Source organism: Macaca nemestrina, chromosome 8 (assembly GCF_043159975.1).
Source record: "Macaca nemestrina isolate mMacNem1 chromosome 8, mMacNem.hap1, whole genome shotgun sequence".
Lineage (NCBI taxonomy): Eukaryota > Metazoa > Chordata > Mammalia > Primates > Cercopithecidae > Macaca > Macaca nemestrina.
Window position 1 is genome coordinate 133,577,650 of NC_092132.1, and position 25,346 is coordinate 133,602,995.

Here is a 25,346-nt window from a genome sequence, read left to right on the forward strand (position 1 = left end):
TTGACCCACACGATGACAAGGTGAAGTCCCACAATAGATCATCTGCAAGCTGAGGAGCAAGGAAGCCAGGCTGAGTTTCAAAACCTCCAAAGTGGAGAAGCCGACTGTGTAGCCTTCAGTCTGTGGCCAAAGGCCTGAGAGTCCCCAGCGAAACACTGGTGTAGGCTCAAGAGTCCAAAAGCTGAAGAGCTTGGAGTCTGATGTTCGAGGGCAGGAAGCATCCAGCATGGCAAAAAGATAAAGGCCAGAAGACTTAGCCAGTCTCATCTTTCCACCTTCTGTCTGCTTTTATTCTGGCCTTGCTGGCAGCTGATTAGATGGTGCCCACCCAGATTGAGGGTGGGTCTACCTCTCCCAGTCCACTAACTGAAAGGTTAATCTCCTTTGGCAGCACCCTCTCAGACACACCCAGGAACAATCCTTTGCATCCTTCAACCGATCAAGTTGACACTTAATATTAACCATCACAGGATTTATTATACTATTTTTAAATATGTTTCAGTTTGTTCTATATTAAAGTGAGGAAAAAAGCTGCTCACTATCACTCAGCTAGTGTATTAGTTACCTATTGCAGCATGATAAATGACCCCAAAACTTAGCCGCTTAAAACACTGCACTTTGATTATCTCCCTGTTTCTGTGGATCAGAAATCTGGGCTCAGCTTAGCTGGATGTTGTGGGTTCAGGGTCTCTCATGGGCTGCAGTCATCTCCAGGTTCAGGTGGGGTTGTGAGGATCAGCTTGTAAACTCATGCATGTCAGAGCCTCCCTGGCTGTTGTCCAGAGATATCAGTTCTTTGCCACATGATCACTGCCATAATGTTACAGCATGGCAGCTAACTTCCTGTAACGTGGGGGCTTTTAGAGACAAGGAAACGGAATGCCTGAGATAAAAGCCACAGCTTTTTTATAACCTAATATTGGAAGTAACACCCCATTACTCTACTGCCTTCCACCCATTAAAGCAAGTTAAGGGAAAGCCTACACTCCAGGGGAAGGGGCTACAGATGGGTGTGAATACCAGTGGGGGCCCTCTTAGAGGCTGCCTGTCAGAGCTCCAGAGCTAGGAAGTGCCTTCACTAGGCTTTAAACTTTTTTCCATTTAACACCAAATTATGTGTTTTTCTACTGCTCTCAGCACCCTCATGGATTCACCATTGACAGGTAACACTTCAGTTCCATTTAACTTATCAAATTGATCCAGCAGAGCGCAGGTCTGTTTGCTGAGTGTGACTTGGAATTTGGTTCTGGTTGGAAACAGGGCTTCAGCATCACATGACTCTAGAGCATCATTGCCACTTGAGAAATGGAAAGTACCAGATGAGAAGCATGAAAGCCTCCTCTGAGAAGTGGTCCAGTGGGAGCTCTGGGCAGCAGAGTGTAGGAAGAGGAGCTTTTGACAGGGGTATCCACTGAGGGCAGAAAACTACATTATCTTTTTACCATCAGCCCCCAAGCAGACTGTCTAGTAGATGGTCCTTCCATGTTTGTGGAGCAAACACAAATGCATAAAATGAGAAGGGGCTGTAGGTATGTTAGAAAAGGAGGTGGAGCCCATTGGGAGCAGATCAAAGTCTGACCCACACTGAAGGTGTGGCCCTAGTGGGCCAGATCCATGGGAGGGGGCAGGAATCCTTCCCCAAGGGCAGGCCTCTGCAGGTACTAGTGCAGGCTGAGTAGCTTACCAGGGTCCCTGGCCACTCATTCATGGTCTTCTGTGTCTCCAGAGATGTCAGTCATTGACCCTGGGACCCAGCTCTGGGCCCTGCCAACATGACTAGCAGAGGGCTTTCTACCAGAGTTTTCAGTGTGTGTGCCTCATAGCCCCAGGGTTTGTAGAGGTGACTCAGGTGCTGTTGGAGTCACCCCTACAAAGGGAAGTTGAAAGACAGGTCTCTGGACTCCCAACTTCTGCTTCCACAGTAGTATGGTTTTGTGAGTTGGTTGAGAGCATGGGTATACCTGGGCTTACAGGCTTTCTTTGAGCTGCATGGTTTTCAAATTTCAGCTCCATTACTAACAAGCTGTGTGACTGGGGCCTAGTGATATAGCCTCTTTGTTCCTCCCTTACTGGTCTATAGAAGAGGAATGGTAATGGTATATATTACTTAGGCTTTGTACATATGAAATATTTTAATTCATGTAAAACACTTAGAAATCAAACGTTAGCATAAAAATTATAACATTATTATTATTATCATATAGGTGATCTGCTTTTATGGGTTGTGTTTTGCCTGTGGGCTGGAATGACAGGCATCTTGTCCCTTCTCAGCAAAGCTTCAAGAAGCCCTCCCAACCCAGAGGGGCCCCAGGGAAGTGACACTTTTTGCTTTCATCTCAGAGAGGTGAGAGGCAGGCACAATTCCAATTCCAGGAGGCGCTGGGGCTGGAGAGGGGGGATGGATTTCTTGTACTTTTTGTTGTTGTTTTAATTTCTGAACGCATTTCTCCAAGGGTTGGGGGAGGCTGCAGAGTGCGGGGAAGTCTGAGCACCCAGGAGCCTGTGAGGCTCTGATTAGATGGCTTAGGCCCAGCAGCAGCAGCTGTTAATCCTGACTATTAATTAGAAGATATGGGGAGAGAATACCAGTCTGCGAGCTCAGTTAAGCCTGAGCAGCACTCTGCCTTCTTCTGCAGTGTAATCCCCTTTGAGACTTGGGAAAGCGTGGGGCCCAGGAGAAGCACCAGGAGGGCTGGCACGGGCAGATACCTGCCGTCAAAGGCCCAGATGTCTCTGCTCCCAGAAGTTGCCAGCTCTTCCGTGGGGACGGCACTTTACAGTTTCCTAAGTCCATTCAAATGTGCTGCAAAGGCACAGGTCTTTATTCCTATTTGGAAGGCCAGTAGGGGAGCCTTGGAGAGCCTGTGGGAAATACAACAATGAGTATAGGGGTCAGGGCTCCCCACAGGCCTTCACCTCCATGTCTTGCTCTCCATGAGGACCTGGCAGGAGAACTGCTGGTGCTTCGCTTGCTTGGAAATCAAAGCCTCTAGGACCCACTGATGACTTTGCAGGTCGTTGTATTTGATGTCCCTGTTCTTGCTGGTAGGAATGGAGCTGGCCATGCCTACAGGGAGCAGTTTCCTCTCCCAGCTCTAGAGGTTGCTGTCCAAACTCCACAGCCTGATCCTCAGGATTCTCTAAACTCACCTCCTGAGGTTCCCCACTGCCACCAGCGACCCTGTACCTGGACCTATCTCCTTACAGTTTATAGAGAACCCTAGTCCTGATCTCATTCTGTCTTCAGCACCACCATGAGAGAAGTCACGCTAGGAATTCAAGTCTCTCATTCTAAAGATGGGAAAGCTCAAGGGGTGAGACTGCTCAGGTCAGGTCATCAGAATAAGAGCAGGGAGCAGGCTTGAGATGCATATCTGCTGATTCTTTTGTCTGATCCTTAGCATAGGCATCTCCACTTCCATACTTTCCCTCCAGTCACTCTTTGGTCTGAATGGCTTTCCCCACTCCCCTCCCCTTACAGACATCCTCTGTTCATTCAGGGCCTAACTCAAGTCTTTGTTTCCAAAAGGCCTTCCTCAACTACATGGTGTCCATTTATCTTCCTTTCTCTTGAACTCTCCTGAACATCATTGATACCACGGGGACATTCTGCACCAGGAAAAGATGTGTCGTCTGGGCACCAGTTCCTGGTTGAGGGAGGGAACATGGAAATGAAATGGAAGGCTGGGGCTCTAGTCCTGGGCATCATTTCTGACCAGCTGTGTAAACTGGATCAAGCTCTCCACTCCACCAGTCCTGTTTTCCCATCTAGGAAATAAGCAGCTTTGTCTGTGGTGGGGGATGACTGAGAGTCAGGGATGTAGGTGAAGGAGGTATGGGAGAAGCTATGCAAAACTGCTGATTTCTAGGATTGCATCATCTCTGAGGTAAGTTAAAACAACTGCTGAGAACTGACATAGCTAGAGCTGGGCTTTCTTTTCTACCTTCTCCTTTCTCATCAGAAAGCACTTCACGGAGTTGCCCAGGGAGAACGCAGCAGCTGCCAGGACTGAAGGTCCAGAATGTGAACTTTGAAAACAGAACATCCAGGCTGAAACTCTGGTGGTGGTGGTGGTGATGATGATGATGATGATGATGATGATAATCTCAAAAAATTTTGAATACTCATCATATAGTAAATTTAATGTTAAAGCTTTACATGCATAATACCAACTACTCTTCGCAGAAAAACAGGAACTGTTTTATTTGTTTTACAAGTAAGGAAACATAGGCTTACAGAGGTTAAATAATTTACCATTCTGCTAGCAGGCAGCATTTTGGGTTTTTAATTCACACTTTGTAATTACCAGTGCTTGCATTCACTGCAAAGTTACACAATCTCTTCAAGACTCAGTTTCTTCCCTGAAAAAAATGGAAATAAAAATATGTACATGTTTATTATTGGTGCTTTGTCTAAGTAGTATCACATGTGTGGCCTGCTTACTGTTGTACCTGGTTCATTTCAGGGTCTCAGTCACAGGTAGCTTGCTTCCTTACTCAGTGAGATGTGTATGACTTCATAGGGAAGTGGTGCACTGCCATAAAGCACCTTGCACTCTGGTCACTTTGAGATCAATCTCTATCAGTTATTCTCTGTCCCATCTACACAGTTCTACTTTAAATAGAAAAGCATTTACAGATGATCTAGCTCAAATATGTCACTTAACAGATGAGAAAACTGAGACCCAGAAAAGCCAGGGGTCTGCTTAAGATAGCATGGCCTGTTGTAGACACAGAAGGAATTTATACCCATGCCTTGTCCCCTGCAGGCAAGATTCTTTTTGTAATCATCACATTAGATGCATTACACATCAAATTGGCCGTATCTTTTTGCTGTTTTAAACTTTTTATTTTGGGATTCTTATAGAGTGACATGCAGTTGCAAGAACTAATACAGAGATTCCCTTTACTCAGTTTCCTCAAATGATAACACTGCATGTAACTACAGTACATAGTAAAACCAGGGTATTGACATTGGTAAAGGCAGAGTACAGAGTCTTTGCATCACCCCAAGGATCCATCATGCCTTTGTACAGAAACACTAACTTCCTCCTAATGACCTTCTCTTAACTCCTGGCAACCACTAATCTGTTCTCCATTTTCATAATGTTTTTCAAGAATGTTCCATAATGAGGTTGCCTTTTTTCACTCAACAGAATTCTTTGGAAATTCATTCAGATTTTTGCATATATTAATAGTTTGTTCCTTTCTACTGCTGAGGAGTATTTCATGATATGGACGTATCAGTTTGTTTAAGCAATCATTTGCAGATGTCTTTCACATCTGTGTTGTTTCCAGTTATTGACTATTACGGCTATGGCTGCTATGAACATTCATGTACAAGTTTTTGTGTCAACAGAAGTCTTCATTTCTTTGGGATAAATGTCCAGGAGTATGGTAGTTGCATGTTTTATTTTAAGAAACTACCTAAATATTTCCCAGAGTAGTTGTATGTTGCTTTTTATATTCTCATTACCAACGTGTGCATAATCCAGTTTCTCTGTGTCATGGTCAACACTTGGTGTTGTCTCTATTTTTCTCTTTAGCCATTCTGTTAGGTATCTAGTGATGTCTCATTGTGGTTTTAATTTGTATTCCCCATTGCCTAATGATGTTGAACATGTCATGTGCTTGTCTGCAACCTGTATACTCTCTTTGGTGAAATGTTTCTTCATGACTTTTTTTTTTTTTTTTTTTTTTTTTGAGATTGCGTCTTACTCTGTCACCCAGGCTGGAGTGCAGTGGCGCAATCTCAGCTTACTGCAACATCCATTTCCAGGGTTCAAGTGATTCTCCTGCCTCAGCCTCCTGAGTAGCTAGGATTACACTTGCGTGCTACCACGTTCAGCTAATTTTTGTATTTTTGGTAGAGACAGGGTTTCACCATGCTGGCCAGGCTGGTCTTGGACTCCTGACCTCAGGTGATCCACCTGCCTTGGCCTCCCAAAGTGCTGGGATTACAGGTGTGAGTCAAGGTGCCTGGCCCATGACTTTTGCCCATTTTGTAATTGGATTTTTTTTTTTTTAACCGTGGGGTTTTGAGATGTTTTCATATACTGTAGATAACCATTGTTGGATGTGTGGTTTGCAAATACTCTTGTCCAGTCACTAGCCCATATTTTTATTGTATTAACATGGCATATTGCAGAGCAAAAGCAACTTTAATAATGTTCAATTTATTATTATTACTTTTTGCCTGTGGAAGTCCAATTGCTCTAGCACCATTTGTTGAAAAGGCTATAATTCCTCCATTGAATTGCTCTTGTACTTTTGTCAAAAATCAATTGGCTTTATCTGGGTAGGTCTATTTCTGCATTCTGTATTCTGTTTCATTTATTTATACATCTATTCTGCCACAAGTCTTAGTTATTACAGCCATATAACAAGTCTTGAAATTGAGTAGACTAATTTCTTCCCATGCTCAAAATTGTTTTAGCTATTCTAGCTCTTCTGCCTTTCCTTATAAATCTTAGAATAATCTCATCTACAACTACAAAAATCTTGCTAGGATTTTGATAGGAATTGAATTAAACCTGCATATCATTTTGCAGAGGATTAATATCCTTACATTGTGAAGTCTTCTGACCCATGAACATTGTATGTCCTTATTATTTATTTAGATCTTCTTTGATTTCTTTCATCAGCATTTTGTTGTTTTCAGCATACAGGTCTTCAACATGATTGGCTAGATTTACACTTAAGGGTTTCATGTTTTCTGAGAGATTGTAAATGGTATTGCATTTTTAATTTTGTTGTTCATGTGTTTATTGCTAGTATATTAAATATAATTGATGTTGTGTGTTTATCTTATATTCTGGGACCTTCTGTAAGTTTTTCTGTCATTATTGTTTTGAAGGGGGAGTTGGGAATTCTGTGTAGATAGTTGTGTCATCTGCAAATAGGGTCAGTCTTTTACCCCAAGATTGGGAACAAGATAAAAATGTATTCTCTCACCATTCTTGTTTGACATAATGCTAGATGTTCTAGCCAGTACAGTAAGGTAAGAAAAGACAAGACATACAGATTAGAAAGGAAGAAATAAAACTGACCTTATTTGCAGATGTCAGTCTTTCACCACTAATATAATGTTACCTGTGGATTTTTGTAGATACTCATTATGAAGCTGAGAAAGTCTCCTTCTATTTTATCAGATTGTTTTATTAAAATATTCTATCAAATTCTTTTTCTGCATTGAGTTATGTGATAATATGATTTTTCTTCTTTATCTGGCTAATAATGTAGTTCCTTTTTAGCTGGCTTAGAAGGCTGGTTCAAAGTATTGAACCAATCTTGTATCCTTGAAATAAACCCCACTTGGCCATGGTGTAGCATTAATTTTCATATATTGCTGAACTCTATATGCTAATATTTTGCTAGGAATTTTTTGTCTACATTTCTAGAAGATATTATTATACAGTTCTCTCTCTCCCTTTCTTTCTTATACTGTCTTTGCATGGTTTTACTATCAGGGTAAAACTATCCTTATAAAATTAATTGGGATGACTCCCCCTCACTGTTTCACTCCTGTTTTCTGGAAAATATTTTGTAGAATTGATGTTAACTCTTTCTTAAATATTTGGTAGAACATTTTAATAAAACCACCTAGGCCTAGAGATTTTATTTTTACGAGTTTTTCAATTATGAATTTGATTTATTTACTAGTTACAGGATATTTAAATTTCCTGTTTCCTATTAGATGAGTAGTGGTAATTTGTGGTTTTTTTTACCGGAGTCAGTCAGTTTCATCTAAATTATCAAATTAATGTGTGTAGAGTTGGCCACAGTATTTCTGTATTATTTTCTGAGGTCTGCAGAGTCTATAGTGATAGCCCATGTTTCACTCCTGACATTGACACTTTGAGTCTTCACTCTATTTTCTTTGTCAGTCTAGCTAGAGGTTTGTCAATATTACTCATTTTGTCAAAGAATCACTTCTTTGTTTTATTGATTTTTCTTATTTTTGTTTTTATTGATTTCTACTCTTTGTTATTTCATTTTCTTCTGCTTGCTTTGGATTTCTTTTGCTTTTCCTTTTCTAAGTTCTTATGGTGGGAGCTTAAATGATAGATTTGAGAGCTTTCCTCTTTCCCAATATATATATTTAGTACTATAAATTTCCTTCTCAGAACTGCTTTAGTTATGTACCAAAAGTTTTGGTATGTTGTATTTTGGTTTTCATTTAGCTCAATATATGTTTTCAATTTCATGTGACAGTTCCTCTTTGACTCATGGGTTACTTAAAAGTGCATTGTTTAGAAAACTGAAGAAATCACATTACCTGACTTTAAATTGTACTACAGAGCTGTAGTAACCCAAACAGCATGGTACTGGACCAATGGAACAGAATAGAAAATCCAGAAACAAATCCGCACACCTAGGTGCCAAGAACATACTCTGGGGAAAAGATAGCCTCTTAATAAACAGTGCTGGAAAAATCGGATATCTACATGCAGAAGAATGAAACTAGACGCCTATCTCTTGCCGTATATAAATATTAAATCAAAATGGATTAAATAATTAAATCTAAGACCCCAAACAATGAAACTACCACAAGAAAACACTGGGGACACTCTCTAGGACATCAGTGTGGGCAACAAATTTCTTGAGTAATACCCCATAAGCACAGGCAACCAAAGCAAAACTGGACAAATGGGATCACATCAAATCAAAAAGCTTCTGCACAGGGCCGGGCGCGGTGGCTCAAGCCTGTAATCCCAGCACTTTGGGAGGCTCAGGCGGGTGGATCACAAGGTCAGCAGATCGAGACCACTTGGCCAACATGGTGAGACCCTGTCTCTACTAAAATACAAAAAAAAAAAAAAAAAGAGTTGGGTGTGGTGGTGTGTGCCTGTTGTCCCAGCTACTTGGGAGGCTGAGGCAGGGGAATCGCTTGAACCCAAAAGGCAGAGGTTGCAGTGAGCCAAGATCGTGCCACTGTACTCCAGCCTGGCGACACAGACTCTGTCTCAAGAAAAAGCGTCTGTACAGCAAAGGAAACAGTCAACAAAGTGAAGAGACAACCTACAGAATGAGGGAAAATATTTGCAACCTACCCATCTGATGAGGGATTCATAGCCAGAATATATAAGGAGCTCAAACAATTCTGTAGGAAAAAATCAAATGATTTGATCAAAAACATTGGCAAAAGATTTGAATGGACATTTCTCAAAAAAAGACATACAGATGGCAAACAGGCATATGAAAAGGTGCTCAACATCACTGATCATCAGAGAAATGCAAATCAAAATTATAATATAAGAGATCATCTCACCCTAGTTAAAATGGCTTATATCCAAAAGACAAGCAATAACAAATGCTGGAGAGGATGTGGAGAGAAAAGACCCCTTGTACACTGTTGGTGGGAATGTAAATTAGTATAACCACTATGGAGAACAGTTTGGAGGTCCCTTAAAAAGCTAGAAATAGAGCTACCATGCAATCCAGCAATCCCAGTGCTGGGTTTGTACTCAAAAGGAAGAAACTACGCATATTGAAGAGATACCTGCACTTCCATGTTTGTTGCATCACTGTTCACAATAGCTAAGATTTGGAACTGGCTTAAGTGTCCATCAGCAGATAAACAGATAAAGAAAATCTGGTACATATACACAGTAGAGTACTATTCAGCCATAATAAAGAATAAGATTCAATCATTTGCAACAACATGGATGGAACTGGAGGTCATCATGTTAAGTAAAATAAGCGAGGCACAGAAAGGCAAACATTGCATGTTCTCACTTATTTGTGGAATCAAAATCAAAACAGTTGAACTTACAGAGATAGAGAGCAGAATGATAGTTAACAGAGGCTGGGAAGGGGAGTTTGGGGTGGTGGGGAGGTAGGAATGGTTAGTGGGCACACACAAAAAAATATAGAACGAATGAATAGGCCCGGTATTTGATAGCTCAGCAGGGTGACTACAGTCAATAATTTAATTGTACATTTTAAAATAACTAAAAGTATAATTGGATTGTTTGTAACAGAAAGGATAAATGCTTGAAAGGATGGATACCCCATTTTCCATGATGTGATTATTATGCATCACATCCTTGTATCAAAATATCTCATGTACCCTTCAAATATATACATTTACTAGGTACCCACAAAAATGAAAAATAAAAAATTACAAAAAACACAATAAAATAAAAATTGTTAAGTGCATTGTTTAGTTTCCAAGTGTTTGGAAATTTTCTGGTTATAATTTTACTATGGATTTCTAGTTTGATTCCATTGTAGCAGAAGGTACTCTTTACAATCTCAATACTTAAAGTTTGTTGAAGTTTGTCTTACAGCCCAGGATATGATTTACATTTGGTGTGTATTCCATTAGAACTTTAAAAGAATGCATATTCTACTGTTGTTGGGTGGAATGTTATAAATGTTGATTACATTCTGTTGGTTGATGATATCGCTGACTTCTTTTATATCCTTGCTGATTTTCTGTCTAGTTTTTAAATCATTTGTTAAAAGAGGAGCATTGAAGTCTCAAACTATAATTGTGGGTTTACTAGTTCAACTTTTAATTGTATAAGTTGTTGCTTCACATATTTTACAGCTCTGTTGGCATATACACATGTAGGATTGATATGTCTTCTTGCAGGATTGACCCTTTTATTATTATATATATTAGACTCTAGTAATTTTCTTTGCTCTGAATCCTATTTCATTGGATATTAATATAGTCATCCTTTGTTTCTGTTGGTTAATGCTTTCACGATATGTCTTTTTCCATCCTTTTACATTCTACTTATTTATGTAGTTATTTTTGAAGTAAATTTTATAGGTAGTCTATAGTTGGGTCATGTTTTAATATATTGTACCAATCTCTCTTTTAACTGGTATATTTAGATCACTTACATGTAATGTAATTATTTATATGCTAGGGCTCAAGCCTGCATTTTTGCTTGTATTCTATGTTTTCTTCTTGTGTTCCTTGTTTATATTTCCCTGTTTTGTTTTTCTTGTCATCTTGTGTGTTAATTGAACATTTTATGGAATTCATTTTTCATTTATCTGTGGTGCTTTTAAATGTATGGGCTCTTTGGAGGTTGTCTGAGGTAATAAGTTAAATAGACTTTTCTCAGTCTACTTGAATCACTTTATCAGTCCAAATGAAAAAGCTTTATCTCTCTTTATATCCTTGTACCCTCCCTTGTTTGAAATATAATTTAAATATTTTCTCTACATTTAGAACGACTTCAGATGGTAATTTTTCATTCAACAATCAAATATAGTTTAGAAAACTCAAGAAGAAAATGAAACTGTATTGTATTTGCCCATATATAAATATATATATATATATATATGTAGTTTACCATGTTCTTTCTTCCTCCCTACATAAATGTAGATTTTTGCTATAGTCCCACAAGTTCCTGAGTATCTGTAGGTTTTTTGTTTGCTTGTTAGATTTTTTCTTCCAGTATACTTTTTTTCTTTGTTGTTAAGATTGGGTGATTTCTTTTTTTTTTTTTTTTTTTTTTTTTTGAGACAGAGTCTTGCTCTGTCACCTAGGCTGGAGTGCAGTGGTGCAATCTCGGCTCACTGCAACCTCCACCTCCTGGGTTCAAACAATTCTGCCTCAGCCTCCCACGTAGCTGGGATTACAGGTGCACACCACCATGCCTGGCTAATTTTTAGTTTTGTATTTTTAGTAGAGACAGGGTTTCACCATGTTGGCCAGTCTGGTTTTGAACTCCTGACCTCAAGTGATCTGCCCATGTTGGCCTCCCAAAGTGCTGTAATTACAGGCATGAGCCACTGTGCCCAGTCAAGATTGGATGATTTCTATTGTTTTATCTTTCATTTCATGAATTCCTTCCTTGGACTCTTTCATTCTTCTGAGCCCATTTATTAAGCTTATTTTAATTATTGTATTTTGCATTTCTGAAATTTCAATTTGGTTCTCTTTGATAGCTCCTATTTCTTTACTGAGACATTCTATGTAAATTTCATTTCCAGTGGGCTCATGATTGCTTATTTGAGTATTTTTATGATGGCTGCTTTAACATCATTGTCAGATCATTCTAACATCTCTCCCACATTTGCTGTTGGCATCCATTGGTTGCCTTTTTTCATTTAGTTTGAGGTTTTCCTGATTATTGGTAAGACAAGTAATTTTCTATTGAACCCTGGATATTTTGGGTTATGAGACTATGAATTTTGTTTAAACATCCTATTTTTGCCAGCTTTCTTTAATACCATCCAGGTAGAGAAGGGGTTGTGCCATCTTGCTGCTGCTGACTACAAATAAAAGTCCAGGTTTCCAACTTGGGTTCTTTTGCTACACCCAAGGAGTGTGGTTCTTGTCGCAGAGATGGGAGTTCTGCTCCCTGCTAGGCCTCCACTGATAAGTCTCTGGTTGGGAGGGGTTGGAGCAACTCATTACTATTCCTTCTATATTCTATACTGACACTAAGTGGGCAGAAGAGTGTGGCTTACTATCCCCTGGTAGGTAATGCTGAGTTGATGTTCAGGCCCCCTACTTGCTCTTCTCTGCTATTACCCCAGCAGAAAAGCTGGGGTTCCTCACTCTAACAAGACTGTAAGTCTAGGCTCCCTACTCTACTGTTGCTGGCATGGGTGGAGGTGGGATTACAGTCTTTTCTGTAGTGTTTGACTGAAGTAGAGCAGTTATTGTCTGAAAGTTTTATGTCTTTCTAGGTTGTTCTTTTCCTACTTGTTTGGCTAGAAAAAGAAGACTTTTGTTTAATCCTCGCCTACCTATTGGTATTTCTGGGTTGCTGGTTTTTCAGTTCCAAATAGGAGTGTACAAAGCAAAAAGGAAATTCACGAAACTTACCCCCATGTTCTTCCTTAGGTTCTGAAGTCCCTAGCCAGTTTCCCTTCTTTTCTTCATTTTTCAGAGTTTTCTTATATCTGTTTTATATATAACATGCAGGATTTTTAGTTACTTTGTGGGAGGAATAAGGAAAAGTATGGCTAGTCCATGGAAATCCCAGATATATATTTTATCACTGCTGTTGTATCAGAGGGAAATTCCATTTAGGTAAGTGAATTTTCAAAGGAAAACTTCGTTAGGAATGCATAAAATAGTGTCAGGAAATATAGGATCAAATCTATCAATCCAGCAACATTTTCAATTGTCTTCCTGGCATCATCTTTTTAGGCAGTCCTCGTTTTTCAGTGCCTCTTAACTCATGCACCATAAATGCTCTTCTTCTGGAGTGTGAGTTGTCTGTAACCTCCCTCTGAAATTATATATAAAGTTTTGTAGTTCGTGCATATACGTGTTTATCTGTACAGGTTATAAACTTTTTACAAGAGTCTCCAAGGGCATATAGCTTCTCAAAGTTAAGACTCTCAGCTCTAGGAACTGTAAATGTTACCCTTTTTCAAAACACCATCACCATGCTTCCCATGCAGGCCGCTTTGCCTCTCCTGTACTATGCTTTGGCATTATGCCATTGAGAGGTTCAGATGAATAGTCTAACAAATGTCATTGTGGGGATTTTGCTAAGAATGTTTTCCTCTAGAGCATGGGGTCCTCTTCATGAGGACTCATGGGAGAAATTCCTCTTGGGCCTCATCATCAGGAAGAGCTGAGTTCTGCTTTTCTGCTTACAACTGGCATTCTTTAATAAAATTTCCTCCTATTATAGGCAGTTTGCTTCTTGTAACCATGTGTTTTATCCTGTCTTTGTTTTGGCTCTTGGAAAACCCAGTCACATTTTGAAGCACTCAATTGCCACAGTACCATATCTAATGGTCTGCATTCAATGGTGTGTATGTTAGTTTTTCCTTTATTTTTATTGCCATATTTTCCTCTCATAGTCTCCTTAACTAATAACTCCCTTGAGTATTTATTTCATTCTTTTATATTGTGGGCATTTATACACAACATCAAATACTTATAGTAAGGATCAAGAATGGATATATAGATGGACAAACAGAAAGACAAGTGGACTTATCCCTTGAGCAGTGTTGGGGTCTATTCTGTCCAAATGCCATGGCCTCAGCACAGTGACAAGGATGCCTCGTGCTCAATCATCATTCCCCAGTTGCCTTTTTACTGTTGTACATACCTGGAAGGGAAGAATGCTTGTCTCTAAGGTGAAGTCCTGCCTTACCCCCAAATTCCCAAGTGGGCTTGTTTGAAGGTGGTAAGAAAAGAGGGTACCTCCTTAATGGGGTAGAATGAGTGATAAGTCCCATCTCTTTTCATCAGCACCACCTGCTTGATGGGCTCTCTTCACTATAGACCCTTTAAAAGTAGGTCCAAAATACACAAGTGCAAGAGAGGAAGCTACCCTCTTCCTTTGTTTCCTATCTTCTCTCTAGCCAATCACTCTCTCAAGAGATCATTTTATAGGATTATTTTATTCTGTTCCCTACTCCATTGTCAAGGCAGGCAGAGCTGCAGTGCTTTAGGGGATCATGGCTTCTGGCCACTTGCAGCATGAAGTGGAGTCGTGCTCACATCAGGGCTTCCTGGTTGTCCCCCAAAAACCATGGAGACCTTGACAACTAGCATATACTGTTTCTAGTATGTAGACTTGGTGTCTCCCCCTGCAGAATGGAGATAATAAAATATTAACTTCCTCACTGGGTTGAGGTGACATGCAACTTCACTGGTAATCTCCACCTGTAATCCTTACCTATAAATCTCACCTTACAGTTGAAGATTTAAATTAGATAATATAATTAAAATTGCTTTGTAAGTTATAAGACATCATGAAGATGCTAGTTGAGATTACTATCATTATTACTATTATCATTGCCACCAAACACACCTATGTCTTTCCCACCTTGGAGTCTTAGCTCATACTGTTCCTCTGAAGTGTCTCTCTCTCTCCTGGTCTCAGGTCAGTCTTTGTCTGTCCCTCAAATACTTCTTATTCCCCAGCCTGTCACTGGCCTGTCAACTTCTCCTCTATCTCATTTGTGTTCTGTAAGACCTTAAAGAACTGAACTAGTGATTCTCAAACTATAGAGCACTTAAGAATCACCAGAGAAACTGGTTAAAATAAAGATTCCTGAACTCTACCCTATTTTTTAACAGGAATCTCACGCATTTTTAATACAGGTGGTCCAACTGCTAAGCCCCTTCCTGACCATGGAGGATCCCATGGTCAGGAAATATAGGTCTTTATGTTAGTTTGTCAGGGCTGCCATTAAAATAAGCTACAATGGAGGGTGTGGCTTAAACAACAGAAATTTACCTTCCTTGTGATTCTGGAGGCTGGAAGTCAGAGATAAAGGTGTTGGCAGGGTTGGTTTCTTCTCAGGGACTATCTTCTCCCTATGTCTCTTTATATCATTTTCCCTTTCTGGATGTGTCTGTGCTCCAGTTTCCTCATTTCATAAGGACACCAATCACACTGGAATAGGAACCACCCTCATGAGTTCATTTCAATGTAATTTCCTTTTTAAAGACCCTATCTCCAAACATAGTCACATTCCCTTATCAGAGGTTAGGACTTCAACATATGAATTCTAGAGGGGCACAATTCAGTTAGTAATAGTTAGATACCCAAGGCAGTATTTCTGAAGACCCTCTGGAAAAATGAAAAGGATTTATGTATCTGTTAGGACTGAGTTTAGCTGCAAATAGCAGAAAGCCAACAGCAGTAGCTTAACAACATAGAGGCTATTTTTTTCACCTTACAGTAAATCTCAGGTGAAAAGTCCAGAACTGGTTGAATCGTCCATAATGCCCTGTAGGGGCCTGGCTCCTTTTATTATTCTGCCCTGGCATCCTTTTCGTGTGACTCTCTTTGGAGGCCAGAATATGAATGCTGCATCCTTGGGAATCTCTTGTCCATTCTGGTCAGGAGGAAGGGGTAAGAATAAAGCAAAAGCTATGTGTCAGCTGAGTCAGCTGTTGTATACCTATTTGTATATACAAATATATTGATAGGTACATATATAATACAACAGACTTACAGGAAGTACAGCCCAGAGCTACTCACTTCTGCCTCATTGGCCAGCACTAGTTCACATGTCCATGACAGATAGGAGGGAGGAAATATGCCAGGGGACTCAGTAAGACAAAGAGAGATGCAGAAAGTAGCACAGACAAGGTCAGATGTTAGAAATCAGGAAAAGCAAACAAAACAAAACTAGGAGAATGGGGAGAAAGAGAACTGCATCCCAGACAAGAGATGTAGGCAGTCAGTGTTCTTTGCGAAAGACCTTGCAGCAAGAACCATGTGTGGCATTGTGGAGCAGCCGTTCCTGTAGCTCTAACCCTGGAGCAGCGATGACCTTCACCTTCCTTTGGGGCTGGATCTGCTTTCCCAGGTGGAAGCAATTAGTCACTCTCAGCCAGAATGTAATTGCTAATACCACTCCCACTTACTGGTAAATTGTCCTGTAGTTAACCTTCATCTGGGCTCCAGCTGGAAGCCCACTCCTGCTGTTCAGAAGGCACACCCGGTGGTGCTGAAATCTCCCCAGGTTTTGTCTCTGGAATTGCTGCTCCTGAAAAGATGGTGCTAGACAGGAAGAAAAAGAGACTCCCAATTCTGGCACGTGGTCTTTTCCACGATGCATGGGGCTAAGATGAGTGAGCAATTATGCCTTGACAGGTTTATTTCTCAGAATAGCCTATGATGACTCTGTTGCACACAGCCTCCTCGTCGGGAATTATGGGAAGTACTGCTGATGTCTGCCATGTTGTTTGGGTGGAGACAGAATGAGAGTGCACAGCAAAGAGGTTAAGTCAGCCCAGAGGCTCCTCTCTGAGTCAGCACCAGGAGCTGAGACAACCTATCCTTTTAGTGGATCACTTCTTTTCAGGTCTCAGACCCATAATCTCCACCACATAGAGGAAACTCTGATACTATAACTGCAGGTCTGTAAACATACACCTTTTAGATTACTCATCAATTTCTTGAAAGATGCAAAGAAAGATGAGATGGGTCAGTCCTGCAAGTCCCTCTCAATGGCTCCAAGTATGGTAAAACATAGAATTGTCCTGGACACCATCATTGCTAGCTAAAGAGCCTTTTCTACAACATGGGCCCTGTGATGTGAGTTTCAAGGGCAGCAGATGGTCTCATTAAAAATGCTTATGCACAAATATTGTCCACATGAGCACAGATGGATGCCAGATAATGGAGAGAGCACCATAAAGAGAGGGAGGAAGTCTGAGCTCTGCAGGTTACCTGTGAGAGTCTCCATACCAGTAACTTTGCCTCTCTGGTTTGACCTTGATGCTTCCTTCTGTCTCCAGGACATTGCCCTTCTTTCCCTCACTGAATTTCTGCCTTACATAATTTTTTGGCAATGCCCAACAGGTAGAGGAATGGAGGCACAGTAAACTAGGACAGGCTAAGAGGTTAGATGTGCAATATTAGCTCCGTAATGACCCAGGAGACAAGAATGCAGGGTTTTGAATCCAAGAGGAAGTGGTGAGTGCCAATCTAAGGGTGTCGCCAAATGAAAGAGATAGGAATAACTAAACTATTTTTCCTACTCTTGCACTCAACACTGGAAACAATACTTCAAGTCTGATACCAGATGTGTCAGGGTTTACTAAGCAATTCTCCAATGGACCTCAACTGGGTGTCCTAAAAGTTAGCCCAATTCTAACACTATCTACCAGGAGTCAGCATCCGTTCCCACAAGTTAAGGGCTCAATTCCACAAGACTGTCTCCACTTCACATGCCTGTCATGAGTCCCCGGTTGACCAGCTATAAATCAGAGTTCTCCTCTTTAGGTTCAATTAATTTGCTAGGATGGCTCACAGACGTAAAGAAACACCTTACTTCTGTGTACTCATTTATTATAAAGGATATCACAAAGGATACAGATGGACTGTCAGGTGGAAGAGATGCGCTGGGCGAGGTAGGGGAGAAGGGGCATGGAGCTTCCATGGATACATGAATAGTTCCTTGCACACCTTGGAGCTATCCAAAGGGTGCCACCCTCTAGGAACTTCCATGCATTCAGCAATCCAGAAGCTATCTGAACTTCGTTCTTTTAGTTTTTGATGGAGGCTTTATTATGTGAGCATGATTGCGTAAATCATTGGCCATTGGTGAGCAATTCAACATTCAGCCCTTCTTCCCTCCCCAGAGGTTGGAGGTGTGGGACCGAAAGTTCCAACCCTCTAATCACATGGCTGGTTCCCAAAGCTATCCAGGAACCCACCGGAAGTTACCTCATTAAAACAAGAGATGTTCCTATCACCCAGGAAATTCCGAGGGATGCAGGGGCTCTGTGTTAGACGCTCCTGTCTCTCGGGAAATTACAAACGTCTTAGGAGCTCTGTGTCAGGATGTGGGGCCAAAGGCCAAATATGAGAATAAAAGATCTTCCAATTTCCCTACCCATAAGAGTTTTAGGAGCTCTATGTCAAGAACTGGACAGGGACCAATATATACATATATTTATTATTTCACACCAAGGGACTCAGGGGTGAGGCAGACAAGTCGTTACAGACAGCGGAGGCCCAGATATCAGCTTGACGTCAAGCACTGGTGCGCCTGGACTTCGGGAAGTGGAAGTGCCAAAGCAGCCTGAGAGCATCAAAGGACTAGGGCAGAGGCTCCCGGGTCTGGAAGGGTGGCTGACACTGAGACCCCTAGATGGGGAGCCATGTCAGCTTGAAAGGGTCTGCCTGATATAGAGTTTCCCTAAAAACCACCAAGGTCAAGGGGTCTAAAATTCAAATGTCTCCAGGGGCAAGGCAAGTAATAAAACAATGGCTAGGATGTCCTTACATAAAGTAAGCTAGGTTCAGGAAAAATTCCTGAGTGCTCTGTTTGGAAATTAAGCAGCAACATTGTTTCACTTCCTTCAAAAAAATATATTCTTGCCCCTGGATTGAGATCTTTGCTTTCTAGGTCTATTTTTGTTTTCCCACTTTTAATAGAGATTGTGGAGACAAAAGCATACACGTTCTCTGAAAAAACGGCAAATCCTATTGGGCCGCTATCCACAAGTGGTGAGGATCAAATTATAGTCTGTCTCCTGACATACACTGTTTAAAGGAAGCTGACTGCTGTTACTCCACACCTCTAGACTGCCATCACGTTGAACGTCGGCTCAATGCTCTCAGACCTTCAGATGTTTTTAAGAAGGTCAAAATTTGGATTTTTAGGTGAAATCTCCAAATATTTAAATGTTGGCTTTTAAGAAAAAAAAAGTAATAAAATACATACAAAATATGTCAGTCGGCTACAAGTGTGTGACTTCCATCATGGACAGAGGCAGTGGCTGTGGCTTTTAGGAACTGGGGAGTGGCCAAGGTAGGGGTTGAGGCTGATTACTGATTTTCCTAAAATAACAGATGGCATAAAAACATCTAGATTCTATAGCATCCATTGCTTGCTATATTCAGAAGGCATAGCTTTTTGCAGGCACCCCTCAGTACAGCAGGCAGTATTGACAGGTGCCTGCAGACATAAGCTGCCTGGCGTCCACAAGAATTTCCCAAGTGTATGTAAGGCTTGGGTGGGAGAAAGTAAAACATTTTGACATTAGGCTGAGCTTCTCTATTTTCCAATATACTATGCATACTATTCCCCCTAGGAATCAATGCTTATGAATTCATTAAGTCCTGGAGACTGTGATATTTGCCGGAATACAAAAAACAATTGGCTCCAACCAGAACATAAATTGCAACCCAGAAAAACTTTTATAATTTAATTTTCAAGTGAATATAAAGAGGTTGTACGTGACTATAGCTTCAATGCAGTAATAATAGGATGCAAATGAGACAGGAACATATTCATTCTCAGGAGGGGGGCAGGAGGGGTGGTGAGGGAGAAACAGCTTGCTGGTTGGAAGGAAGGACACCTCTGTCCATTCTGTATCTACGTAAAGCCAATCAAAGGAAAGTGAACTAAGTGTCTAGGCTATTAATTACTGATTCGGTATTAAAATGCAGATTTCCCAGTGCTGAGATCCAACTTGGCTAATTTAATAGTAAGAAACTGTGCCTGTGTGTGTGTACGTGCACAGGTACACTGTGATTTGTGGAGACATCCAGCCACCTTCGCAGGCAGCTGAGCAAACTGTTGGCTGCTGGCTCAGCCTGTGTCTACATGGGCAACCCTGCTCGCTCATTTATGTTGAAGACTCATTAGAGCAGTCAAACAACTCTGGATTTGCTTTTCCTGAGCCATTGAACTGAGCAGATAAATTAAATCTGTATCTTGGCTCAATGTAGGAGTAGCCATCCCTTCCCTTCTTTTAAGGACTGTCTAAGAAAAGACAGTCCTTAAAGAAATAAGAACACAGCACTCTGAGGTCCTTGGAGAATCTGCTGGGTATCCCACTGTGCGAGGCAAGTCATGCTGAGGGCCCGATGGTGAGGACACTACCTTCCTACTCTGCTCTCTCTCAGACGTCTCTGCACCCTCAGACATCTCTGCACCCTCTCAGACATCTCTGCACCCTGGCTCCTGAGGGTCCAGGCTTCTGGGGGATATGGTCATGCTTTGTCCTTTTAAGAAAAACTCAATGTCACAGGAACACAGGCTTGGTAGAAGCCTTCAGAGCCATACTCTTACTTTATGATGCAAAAACTGAGGGGAGAGAGAGCAAGCAAGCTTGTCCAACATCAATACCTCAATCTAAGGCTTCTGATTTCAAGCTAGCTCTGTTTCCCAAGCTGCTGTCCCTTAAGAAATCTGTTCCTGGCATGCCCCACCTTGGCTCTCTAGGGTCAAGTCCACTCTAGGTTGAAAGGTTTGGAATTTTGGGGGACTTTTCAGTCTCCTCTAGTCTTTGGAGAACATATGCTTCCAACCTTTCTAAGAATCATCCAGGAGGCTGGGTCTTCTGAGCCACTTCAGGGGCTCAGTGGGGTGACATGTGAGCCCCTCCCCTCCAGAGTCGTTTAGAGGAGATGAGACTGTTGCTGGGGAAAATGTTTCTTTCACCTCTGTCCAGTAACTCCTTCCTTACCCACCCACAACTTCACCACTTTTCGCTCCCCTTTTTTCTGGAAGAGCAAGGTGCTTTCTTCTTTGTGGATAAATCCAGTGTCACTTGATTAATACATCAGGAATCTACCAGGATGACAGATGTAACAAAGTGGTTAAAGATGCAGCTGCTGGTGTCAGACCCAGTTTGAGTTCTAGCCCCAACACTTACTGGCCGTGTGACCCCAGTTAAGTTACTTAGTATCTTTGAATCTATTTTTCTATACATAACATTGGAAGTAATAATATTCTTGGTTGCTATGAGGATTAAATGCAATAATGCATGTAAAGTACTTAGAACAGGGCGTGGCACATAGTAAGCATCCTGTAAACATTCCTTACAAATAATACTAGTACATTGTATTAGTATACTGTCCTCTGCAGAAGCACCTGCCTTTTCAGAGACATCTGGCTGTGAGAAGGTGATACTTAACCCAACAGGATGCCACACCTGATCATGAGCACTTGGGTATCGGGCACCATCAAGAGGTCTTTATTTCAGAGGAGAGACTTATTGGAGCACCTCAACATTCTCCCGCACTGGATCCCTGGCATTACTCTGTGCATAAGGTCAGGCAAGCCAAGGTGGCGGATGCCTAGCGAATGGGCCAGAGTTGGCCGTCTTTGTGAACCACAAACAAAGTAGCCCAAGAGGGAGAAGTCACAGCAACAGAGAGCTGGGCTGGGAGTTTCTCGGGAAGCTGGAGGCAGCCCAGGGCCTCATGTTCCTAGAGCTTTCCGCCTCTCCTCCCTGGACGTTTTCCAGCCCTAAATAGTTCTGTTTTTCAGCTTTGGCTCTTGCCTGACATTTGAAGGATGAGCTATTAACGATACTAAATTAATAACGGTTATAGAGTATATTTGAGAAGATCATAAAAAAATCAGTAATGTCATCATGTCAAGCAAAGTTTCTGATGGTTTTTTTTAAATTATGCATGTCTTTTATTTTTTTCCCTTCCAACATTGATCCAGAGCTTTCAGAGGGACATTAATCTACCTGACCACATCAGAATCCTTAATTATTCACGTCCAGCAATATATCTAATTCTACAGAAATTCCTCATGGACTTGCCATTGTTGACATGGAACCCGGCAGCTCAGCTCTGTCCATCTGCTTACCCAGGCCAGCCCCTCACACCCCTCCAAGACACAAGCTACCTCCTTGACTTCCTCTCTGCTTTGACACACAGATGCCCAGGTTACAATTCAGGGAGGTATAATTTCTCCTACTGTGATAACTGTAGAGGAGATTTCCCCCTTGGGGAAGGACAAGATGGGGTTGAGGAAAGGATAGTAAACTTAGGGAGTGTGAGCCCTCATCTGCAGGACTCTGGAGCTGGAGACCCTGAGCAAGTTGTTCAGACTTCGTCTCTGCTTGTGCCTTAGTCAAATGAACTCTGTGACTGCCTCACTGAGCTCAAGGCTGATGATAGCCAATTAAAGTCACGGAAAGCCCATTTTAGACCAGCAGAGCCAGGGAAATGCGAAAGAACAAAGAAAATACTAATGCTGGTAAAGACAGTCGTGACAGTATGAGATACAGTCACTCGGTGGCTGGCGAGTGGTTTGCTGGAGAGAGTGGAAGACTCTCCCAGTTGCGGAGAGGGAAGACAAGAATGCAGAGCTTCACTGCATAGGCATCTTTTAGTGGAGAAAACAGTTACTATGGTGTTGCTTTGTATAAAGCCTTCATGGGGCAGCTTCCCAATGCTCTCAGGTGGGTAGGGAGGGAGGCTAGGGCAGAACAGTTCAAATTGGCAGTGTGAGTGAGCTCAGATGCCCCATTCCTCTGTCCTCCACAAGGCCATGGGCAGGACAGATCGGTTCCATTCTGTGTCTCTTTGTCTCTCTCATCTCTGGCTTACTGCCTGTCTCCTCCCTTTTCCTCTCCCTCCTGTTCTCTTCTCCTTTCTTCCTCCCTCCCTTTCTCCAATCATCACATGATCTGTTAAATTTCACTCAACAAGCATCTAGTGAGAGTTTTGACTGTGTCATTTGAGGACATCACTGCTGCTGTTACGGAGGCTTGGAGTCAAGTTCAGAAGACAGGACTCATTCAGGGCTACTAGGGCTGAAGGATTCACCCCCTCAATTTCAGGAACCCAGACTTATCAGGGCATGTTTCTAAAATTATTTTTTACTACGACCTCAAAAAAATATCTCTGTGAAACAAACAGTCAAGAGGTTTTGGGAATTGGTAGTTAACTCTAGAAGAGTTGCATTTGGACCCTCTGATACGGTTTGGCTGTGCCCCACCCAAATCTCATCTTGAATTGTAGCTCTCATAATTCCCATATGCTGTGGGAGGGACCTGGTGGAGATAATTGAATCATGGGGGCAATTTCCCCCATACTGCTCTCATGGTAGTGAGTAAGTCTGATGAGGTCTGATGGTTTTATAAGGGATTTCCCCTTTCACTTGGCTGTCTTTCTCTCTTGCTTGCCACCATATAAGACATGACTTTGCTCCTCCTCACCTTCCAGCATGATTGTGAGGCCTCCCCAGCCATGTGGAACTGTGAGTCCATTAAACCTCTTTTTCTTTATAAATTACCCACTCTGGGATATGTCTTCATTGGCAGGGTGAAAACAGACTACTATACCCTCCAACAGGAGGGGAAGGCAGGCATTGGTAGGCGGGACACTGACTACAAGCAAGGAAACGGTTGGCACTGCCTGGGCCCATGCATCAATGGACTGGAAGGAAGGAAGGAGAGAGGCTTTTATGGGGGCAGGGGAGGGGGTCACCATGAAGAACCATTCAAATGTTCTCACCCTAGCCCAAGGTCAACAATTCATTCCTAGTTCCTAGAATCCATATTCAGTATATTCTTGTAAGTGAATGAAAGAATAAATGCATGTATGAAAGGCTGCCTTGAATAAAAGAGGTAGAACAGTGGAAGGATAAGAATTCGAAAAGCACAGCTATCCGAGGGCCTAAAAGTATTGTAGCTCTAGTAGGAGAAGTTTTATAGGGAGGGAGAGATGGCCACACCAGCCCCACAATCACGCCCATATCAACCTGTGTGCGTAGGAGAAACTGACCAGCGGTTGAAATTCCAATTCTGACTGGGAAGCTTAAAAACATATTGATCTTAGCCTCAGTGATTGATTTAACTGGTCTGGGGTGTGGCCTGGACGTTGGACATTTTCATAGGTCTTCAGGTGATCCTAATGAACAGATAGATAGATTTGGGGATCATCAGTTCAGGAAACAAGAAAATAAGACTTAATTGAAACTAGGGTTTGTACTGGGAAGCCATGGTAGGGTGTTTTATCGAGTGACTTATAATAAACCCATTTTCTCAAGAAAAGTATAGGCCTAGGAATGTAGGTTTGTTCTGAAAGGAAATGAGAAGTGTCAGCAAATAAATGGGTTCCAGATGCACAGCTACAGTTCCCGTGGACTCCTCTGAGGTCAGCCACATCCTTACATAACCCTAGGCTGGAGTCACAGGGTCAAGTCTCAGTCCTATAAGGAGCCATAAGACTCCAAGCTAGCAAGCCTTAACTTTTACTGCACACCTACTCTCTCAGGCTCAGAGAGGGCCAAATCCACTCACACTAGATATTTTGATGTTCCCAGAAACCCTTAAATGTAGGAACTGCAGGGTAGACATACAAGAGGCAGTGGAGTTCCAGTTTAGACGCCACTTCCTTAGAGGGACTTCCCTGAAGTCCAGAGAAGGCTTGGTTCAGAATTCTCACTGCTTTCCACTTGCTGGGAGCAAACTGCTAATGACTTCTAATTACCGTGTCATTGGAGTCCATGAGAGGAGAAACACGTGTGTTTTCTTCAACCTCACCTCAGTATCTCTGCTGCCTGACATAAGGCTTGACTTCGAGTTGTGGCTCTCTAAGGCTATATAAAGAGGAAGGCTACAAATAAATGAATGAATTAATGAATGAATGATTGTATAGTTCCAGGCACAGGCACGAATGGGAAGAGAAGCTATTCAGTGTGTATGGAACACATTCCTGGTGTCACAAATGACACTACAGAGGCAGCCACAGGGTAAAACTAAGCTGAATGAGTTTGTAGCAAATGTGCTATTCTTCCCCATGAGTCCCTGACAGCCCCATCTCCCAGTCAGCACTCCAGGGCCCTGTGGGTAAAGAAAACCGCTTTGCCGCCCCAGGGGAGTAAGTCTGAGGCTCTTCAGGCAGCAGCTGGCTTTGAAGGTTTTCTGTTCTGCTCTGGGATTAGGGGACTAAAGGACCCTGGACTGCAGACTTTAAGGAGGCCCTCACTCTCAGGTGCTCACCCTGCCCTCGCATGCCCCTGAGGGCCAGCGCCTCCTTAAGTCCCGCCTCTTAGACACCTGTCCTTTCTCACCCTAGTCCAGGCCTTGCTATGACTTCATAAAGTGCACACAGGACTTGGAGCCAAATGAACCTGGTTGCAATGAGAGGGTTCAGCCCCCAGCAGCCAAATACCCTTGAGCAGGCTTC

The 25,346-nt window shown here is 42.0% G+C and overlaps 2 long non-coding RNA genes across 4 annotated transcripts in view; one reads left to right on the plus strand and one right to left on the minus strand.

The window, feature by feature from the left end:
• The window catches only part of LOC105482106 (uncharacterized), a 180,882-nt gene that overhangs the window by 134,671 nt on the left and 20,865 nt on the right, over positions 1-25,346 (plus strand). The window lies entirely within an intron of this gene.
• LOC105482110 (uncharacterized) overlaps positions 14,350-25,346 on the minus strand; it is a 41,640-nt gene continuing 30,643 nt past the window's right edge. Inside the window, exons 8-10 of one of the 2 annotated variants that reach the window (XR_987391.3) lie at positions 15,621-16,454; positions 14,766-15,338; positions 14,350-14,526 (exon numbers count right to left, since the gene is read on the minus strand). This is a non-coding gene — a long non-coding RNA (uncharacterized lncRNA). Of the gene's footprint in view, positions 14,527-14,765; positions 15,339-15,620; positions 16,455-23,723; positions 24,066-25,346 lie in introns of those variants that run through there. The other variant, XR_011607168.1, reaches the window with a different exon arrangement.